The following is an 8,503-nucleotide window of genomic DNA, read 5'->3' on the forward strand; positions in this document are numbered from 1 at the left end:
TTTTGAACTTAGATTAAGATCATTCACGTCGGAAAAAGAAGAAAGAATTTATTTTAATTCCAACAAAAATGATTTACAAAAAGCATTTGTAAATTTAGTTATTAAATTTATATGCATTGCATATTTATTTAATTAAGCATTCAACCATTTCATGAGTTGGGATTTAATTTTTGTTTGGGCCTCAAGCTTTTAATTGCTTTCAAGAAAGAATGAGAACCGGCCCAAACCATTCCAATAAAGCCCAACCCATCTTTGCCTCAAGATATTTCACTCACCTCCACCGCCTCACTATTATCTCTCCCTCTTCAAATATACCTCCTCCGCTGCGCCACTATCATTCTCTCTCAATTCATCTCTCTTTCATTTCCACCCGGACTGAGCATCAAACGCAGCAAACATAGCTCCATTCTCGATTCACACAGCAGCCCAGTGAATTCAAGCTAAGGTTTCATCTATGAACTCCATCGCCCTTTGTTCATGTTCATGTATCTTTGTGTGTTTATGTATTTTAGCATCATAACTGTTAAAGGAAAGGAAAAAGGTAGAGTCTTGATTTATGTTGCTGTAAGTCGAGTCTTGAGCATGTTGTTTTGTGGAGTTGGCTGTGTGGCTGAATTAGGGATCAAGAGGAGAGGAGAGGAGAGTGAAGGTAGCGGCCGTGGCTTGCTGCGATCGCTGGAAACAGAGGGAGGTGACGGCGCTTCGCCATTGCCAAGGAGGTGATCGGGGCGAACTGTACTGATGGGCTGAGAAAGAGAGAGTCGTGAGGTGTACTGAATTAGGTAGAGCAGAGCTGGAGTGCAGAGCAGAGCTGGAAGGCAGAGCAGAGCTGGATTGCAGAGTTGACCGGCAGAGCTGACCACCAGAGCTCGGACGCCAGAGCTGAAATGCCAGAGCTGAATGCCAGAGCTGAAACAGAGAAGAACGAACTAGGAACTTGTGCATTTTTTTCAGTAAACACTTTTATGCTTAAATATGAAATGAGTCATGCATTGCATCATGTTTTAATTGGTTTTATTTATATTTTCAATTACAAAAGAAAGATGAGTAAGAATATTGTTGGTGTTCTTAACTCAAGAGAAATGTTTTCAATTTTTATTCTTTAAATTTTGAAAACCCGGCTAAGTGAATCATAGAATGTTAAGCACTTTACCGTGATTTGAGTTTAGATTTAAGAGAGCTATTAAGAATAGATTTCTTGTAGGCTTTGAACATCAGGAGGATTAGCACTGCTATTCCGATTCAGAGATAAGGTTAAACGACAGGCTTTGCCTATTCAGGTGGGCTTATTTTCCAAATGTATGATTGAGCTAATAAGCTTAAATGTTCGTAAAATATAAACTGTTTATCCAATAAAATGTTTATGTGCACTCTGCTCTGTTTAATGCTCGGCACAACGAATCAATTGAGGTTCTCTTATAGCCTAACACGTTATTTGAGAATTGTGTACACCGTTAGCTGACTCGGTGGGTTGATCTCCATTCGGGCACTAACTAAGAGGCGTTATAAGGATGCTTGCTAGATGTGTTCCGAAGCATAGTGTAGTGACCCGCTCTTTTTATTGTATTTTAAATACAGTATCGCGATAATAAAATCGCATCTTTTAGTGAATGGAATCCAGATGACAGTTTATTAGAATTCAGCTTATGATCCTGATTTAATTATCAGACGGAGTTATTATTTTTTTAGCTTTATGCTTTTGAATCGCGTGAGTAAATCGCGATGAGAATTATCGAGCCATTCAGTATTATTATTTCCAAGTTATAACTGACTTAGCGAAGTCATGTTATTTACTATTTGAAAATCAGATGCTGTTATATTAGTGCCACTAGAAGTCTTGGAATTATTTCCAACTTTGCAGATTAAATCCACGGATTTAATTTAAGTTATTTTACAGTTTATCGATATTAGCAGACAAGAAAGCAGATATTAAACGAATACAGAAACGTGATATTTAGGAACTCGAACCAGTATTAGTTCACAGATTGAGGAAATTCATAGTATTTTACAGATTGGGACTTACATGGCCCACTTCTCAAGTTTGGAACACAAAAGTCAAAGAGAGAGAAATGTAAAAGTGGAGTGCATGAGCAATAGCCGACCACCCTCTGTACTTCCATCTCATCCACCTTAAGCAAAAGCTTCCAGCCACCTTCCATGGCTGCCCGGTTCCCTCCAGCCTCTACCTCCAGCCACCCTATGCCTGTTCATCCTGCTAGCATACTCAAGTATGCAGCAATATATTCTTCTATTAATACTCACCCAGCCAGCAAGTGCTATTTTTCACTCTCAGTTCACTCCAGCGGAAACTTGAAGAACAGCCCCCATGTTTCTGCCAAAGCTCAAGGTAAGGCTTGGCTTCAGTAATTCCATCTCTTTTCATCAAAGTTCACCTGCATTAACAGCAGGACCGACGTTCATTTCAGTAACTTCCTCAGTTAAAACCAGTCGGCTATAACAAACAATCCATCAATCAAAACAAACAACTGCAAGGTAAGCTTTGTTTTTAACCTTGCTATTTCCAGTTCAAAGTCTCATTCATTCGTTAAACCATTGCTCCCTCAATTCATTTCAGTTGTTACACGTTACATTCAACCTCAATAACAATCTATCAGTTCGAACGCATTCAAGGTATTTTGCTATCTCAAGCATTCAATTCAATTCGCATCAAATTTTTTTAGCATAATCACAGTTCATCTACCTCACATAGCCATGAGATGCTTTACAACAGGAAGATTTATACTTCACTCACTGTACTCTAGAGTAGTAATCACGAGAACCCACACCCTCAAAAAAACCAGAACGTTGAATGGAATTGAGAAAGTTAGACTTAGCTTTAGGGAGAGGGGCCGACTGCCCAAGCATCTGCCGGAACGGAGGGAGAAGGCAGCGAACTTTCGTCGTCTCGCCCGCATCAGAATAGCCGCGACACCAGAGTTGAGAAACAGGAACCGATCGGTTCTTGAGGTGGAAAATCAGTTTGAACTTCAGGGGTGGGCTAGGGCTTTCGATTCCCTTTCACGATAGGGACGAAGAGAGAGAGGGAGATGAACGGCGCCGCTCCCAGGCGGCGATCGCTCGCCGGATTCCAGACGGGCGTGACAGCAGCGGCGATGATTTCCAGAGTTAGGGCTCGACTGGGTTCCGCGTGGAGAGAGAGAGAGAGGACGTCGCCGGGTTTCGACGCGTCGGCAGACGACAGCTGAACAGTCGGAGAAGCGAAGCCGGCCAGATTTTAGCCAGAGCAGAAGAGGCCGATCGAGAATTTTCAGAGAGAAGGAGAGGCGAGCGGCCCTTGAGAAAGAGGGAGACCGAGAGTTTGGAAAGAAAGAGAGAGTTTGGGCCGTTTTTTTTTTTTAAAGTTTGGGCTTTATTGATTTCAAAAGAATTGGGCTGAGATAGTTATTAATAGACTTCTATTTCCAAATTCCATATGTATATTGTTGGGCCGATTATTGTTTCATCTGGGCCGATTTAATTGTTTATTGGACTCAGATTTATTCTTTCCAGCCCACATTAATTATTGTTTGGACTCCTCCATTATTCTTTTGAGACAATTGCAGTATATTAATTCGCGTCATTCTTGATTAATTAGTAGGCTATTTTATTGAGCCTCTTAATTAATAAGCTTATTACTATCTCCTTCAAGCCCAAATATTTTAAAGTGGACTGTTATCGTTTATTTCATTAAAGCCACTTGTTTTATTTAATTAATCGGCTACCTTATTTTGAGCCATTAATTAATTGAAGTTACATTAGAGGATTATATTCTACTGTCAAGCCCGATAAATTCTTACGGGATTACTTATGGGATGAACCGAGTCAGTTCCTTCTATTTATCGAATACAAGAGCGAGATTATTTTATTTTACGAATTTAGAATGTTCCGATGGGGAAGGAAGAATTACAGATTTATTCGACCGCGGTAAACGAGAGTTAGCTAAATCTTTTAACAAGGATTAACAGTAGGAATTTCCCGACTATCGCTCAGAGGATTAGTTCATGCATACCAGTTTCATGCATGGTTATTTATGCATTCTCATTCTGAGAATTTTCCCCGAGTAAGTACCTTATGTTGGATTTGTATACTAAAAGCAAGAACGTTTTATGCTTGTATACAATGTTTCCTAAGTTCACTATCTAATCTCCTATCTGATTGTGTTCATGATTGCATATGTATGTTCTTTATCTCTATATAAGTAGATTATATGGTGTGTTGTAGATCACAGAAGACCATATAATTGGAATAACCTTAAGAGATATAATATGATCACAGCCGAAATAACTCTAGGACAAGTTATTGGTTTAGGCTGCAGTATAGATGGAAGTAGTTTGCCTTGGCTACTTGTCTATACTGGTACGTCATTACGTATTGATAGGACCACAATTGAGATGTATTCTTCTATCTGACTTAAGTGAAGAATCAAGATCTCGGTGACTTATAAGATCTTAATACTAATAAGTATTCAGATATATATGTTAATTCGTATATCACTTTGACTTACTATGGGTGAAAGTTATATACTAACTCGAGTACTCTGTATCTTGGGTGATAGCGGTTAATATATGATATTTGATTATCTGTATTAGTACCTGTATCCGGTATAGGATAATGACATCCCCTTAAGGAGCTCAATAAGGTTTATTGCGCTAAACCCTGCAGGTTGATTAAGTTCAGGCGCAATAATAAAGTTTGAGTGGTACTGCTTAAGGATTTATAAAGAGATTAATTAATTTAAGCTGTCAGAGCTCTAATTAATTAATGGATGTCGGATATTTTAAATACAAAGATTTAATAAGTCTAAATACAAGCCCCCGACTCATCACCGGCAATAAAGGGGTAAGTCAGTATCGGTTCTCTAGTGGAATGAACTGATATTTATAAATTAATTATGGTCTGGGCTGACCATAGATAAATTAATTTATTTGAGGCCCATCTTTATTCCTTGTATCTGGTCCCTGAACTGGCCCAAAGTCTCCTAGCCCTAGAAGGAGAGAAGGAACACCTATTACAGATTCCAAGTGTCCCACACGTATTTAATTCTATTAAATACAGCTGTCAGCTCTCAGGAAAATACACTGATAAAATATTAGGGTTTTGGAGAGCTGTGTGGGGCGCAGGAAATCGTGTGGAGCATTCCCTCTTGGGACTTTCACAGTTCGTTGTCCATCCAACGGTGAAAGCTGAGCGGGATACAGTTCAGAAGATCTGAGCTGGAGTCAGATTTTCGCAGGAAATCAAGTTCTGGCAGTCTCCGAAGAACAGCCATAACTTCCTCTACAGAAGTCCGATTGAGGTGAAAAAGACGACCACGGAAAGCTCTTTCGAAGACGAAGAAGTCGTATTTCTGCACAAAATACGATTGGAGGTCGTTTGAGGGGTCAAACAGAGAGTTGAAGTTGGCTGACTTGTTCAGCGACGGATTGACGAATTCTTAGGAATTCTTCAGGTATTTTCTAACTCCAATGTGCAGCTGTTAAATTCATAGGAGCATGTTAGGGATTAATCGTTGTATGATAAATTAATAATATTCCAAGAAACGATCTTCGGGGCAAATCGAGTATTAATTCAGTTTAATATTCCTTCAATTGGTATCAGAGCCCAGGATTAATTTCTTGGCTCTACTATTAATTTATGTACGATTAATAATGTGCGTTGTAATTGTTTTTCGTGGTTCTTCGTGGTTCGTTGATTCGTGGGATACGTCGTTTTGACGTTGTAATTGTTTTTCACCACGAGAAAAACCGTGGTTAGATTAGGATTTCAAATTGTATTTGTTTTTCCTTTGTAATCTGTAAAAACTGAGGAACAAGACGAAGATGACAACGATTCAACGACGAAGAACGGTGTAAGGAGGACGTCACGGGCACAGGGCGGCACGGGCTGCCGGCGCCGAGGGCCGCGCGCGCACGGGCGCTTCGGCACCGTGTGCTGCGCGCGCCTGGTCAGGCTGCCACGCTTCCGCGTGCTGCTGTCACCGAGGCTGCCGGATCGTGGCGAGGCGAGGGTGACCGAGAGCGAGGGGCTGCGGGCGCCGAGGGGCGGCGCGCGCGCGGGTGCGTGCACACCGCGCGCAGCGCGCCCAGGTCAGCGACCGCGCGGCCGCTGCTGTTCTCTGGTCTGTTTGTGCGCTGAAAGGCGAGGAGGGCAGGAGCTGGGCGAAGGCTGGAAGCCACCGGCAGGGGCGGTGCGCGCCCGGGGCCGCGCCTGCGCGCTGCGCGCCCGGCGGGCAGCACACTGCCGCTGCTGCCGTTGCTGTTGCCGTCTGCTGCCGCTGCTGCCACCGAGTTCGCCGAGGAGCTGCTGCTGCTGGAGGCTGCCAGAAGGGAGCTGGTGCAGCGCCGGGCTGCTGCTAGCGCCGGGTCGCCGCGTGCTGCCGGGCGGCGCTGTGCGGCGGCTGTGTTAGAAGGCGGCGGCAGCTAGGGTTTCCAAACCCTAGCTGCGATTTTCGAACCCTAGGTGGCCGAGTTTTCCAAACCCTAGGGGGCCCAAACCCTAAATTCCAAAGACGGGCCTAATGTGTTCGGGCCAAGTTTCGTTTTTGGGCTTTCTTTTCTGTTTTAAATATAATAGAATAGATGTTGGGATTCCACGAATGGGTCACGAAGAATTTTAATTCTTTATTTCTGTTCTTTGCATGCCGTGGTGTTAATCCCTTATGCTCCTTACCTGCTTTTGTTCGTCTCTGCTTGTTAATATGCTTTATTAACTGCGCTTAGAGAAGCATGATAGTAGGTTTATCGTTTTCTTAAGCATGTTTTAGAATTCTGCGAGCATGTTTTACGTGTTGCGTTCTAGAAGAGCATGTTTAGGATTATGTGTTGAGCATGATCAAAAACCTTTTGAAAGAAAAAGACTAAGCTGTATTAATAATTTTATAGATGATTAAAAATTATTTAGATTTTCACAAGCGGTCTCTAGACAAAGTGATTGGCGATGTGAGTAAACGTCCACACAACGTGGCTTACTTCATATTTGATTTCACTAGTTTGTTAAGTTGAGATTTCTATTAAAAATATTTAAATCCATTTAAGTAGTGGGAGTTATGCGGTAAACGTCCACCCCTCGTGGCTTACTCGTATGATTTCCATAAGTACTTTAGAGGATGGATTTTAAATAAGATAACTAAGAAATTAAATTGAATGCGGAATGGTCCGAGTGAGTATGTCAATTTCGAGAATTTAATTTTCAAGGTTAAATTGTGGTTATTACTTAATAATTTTTATTCTTAAAATTATTTAGACCTCCACATGCGGTCTATAGACAAAGTGATTAGCAATGTGAGTAAACGTCCACCCAACGTGGCTTACTTCATATTTGTTTTTCATAAGTTTGTCAGAAGAGGTTTCTATAAAAAATATTTAAACCATTGAAGTAGTGGGAGTTATACAGTAAACGTCCACCCAACGTGGCTTACTTGTGTAATTTTCACAAGTACTTTGGAGAATGGAATTAAATAAGATAACCAAGAAAATTAAATTGAAAGCGGCATGGTCCGAGTGAGTATGCTAATTTCGAGAATTTAATTTTCAAGGTTAAAATGTGGTCATTGCTTAGATATCATATCAAGTACAATGTACAACTCCCAAAGGAGTCCCTTCTTGATAATGATATGGTCTAGTTAAGGTGCCAACTATTAATTTCCTTTGTCAAAAGGTTAAGTTGACATGGATGGAAATTAAATGACTAGGTAAATAGTCTGGTTGAGGAGTTCGTGTGTAAACGTCCACCCAACGTGGCTTGCACATGGGATTCTTTGAGCGGTTGGAGGTTTCATTAATATTGTTTTATCAAAAGGTTACAATATTATTGTTACGAATTATGTGCTTTGTGTTCGTTACTTTCAGATATGTCTATGTCTCTTATTGTTTTTATTCTTACACAAAGTCTTTTAACCGGTCCACATATATAAAATGGAAACGCAGTTTTGGATTTTTATCTTTATCACAAATTAACACAAGTTTTCTTTGTGTTGCTTACTACTCCACGTTCTTATGGTCCGAACAATGAGTCAACTGATGAGAAAAAATAATTACATAAAAGGTGGCATAAGACGAATAATGTGGCTATATGCTATATTATGAGTATAATGACACAAACCTTGTAGCTTCAACATCAGGGCATGGACGATGCTATTAGTATCATGCTAAATCTCAAGAAAGTGTTTGGAGAGTCGGACTGAGCTGCTCATTTAAATTTGATGAGAGTAATCTTGTTATTTTTATGAGTGAGCACAGCTCAGTGCACGAGCATGTCATGCAATTTTTTTGACGGACTTGACTTGCTCAGTGGGAGTATCGACGGTGAGGCAAAAGTCGATATTATCCTGAAATCTCTTCCCAAGTCTTTTAATTAAGAACTTCTGCCTCAACGCTGTTATGAGCAAGAAAGATAATACTCTTTTGAGTTGTTGAATGTTCTAGTTACAGCTAAGGAAGTTGTGGGGAAAAGATGTGCAAACACTTGTTATTGCCAAACGATGGTCATCTTCTTCGTCAAAAGA

General features: G+C 40.9%; 1 long non-coding RNA gene across 1 annotated transcript; it reads left to right on the forward strand.

Annotated features, from left to right (window-relative positions):
- Nucleotides 1-2,290: 2,290 nt before the first annotated feature.
- Nucleotides 2,291-2,628, forward strand: LOC130996728 (uncharacterized). Its single transcript, XR_009092764.1, has 3 exons — nt 2,291-2,347; nt 2,427-2,493; nt 2,576-2,628. It is a non-coding gene; the product is annotated as an uncharacterized LOC130996728 (long non-coding RNA).
- The last annotated feature ends 5,875 nt before the right edge of the window (nt 2,629-8,503 follow it).

The sequence above is a fragment of the Salvia miltiorrhiza genome, chromosome 8, assembly GCF_028751815.1.
Source record: "Salvia miltiorrhiza cultivar Shanhuang (shh) chromosome 8, IMPLAD_Smil_shh, whole genome shotgun sequence".
Lineage (NCBI taxonomy): Eukaryota > Viridiplantae > Streptophyta > Magnoliopsida > Lamiales > Lamiaceae > Salvia > Salvia miltiorrhiza.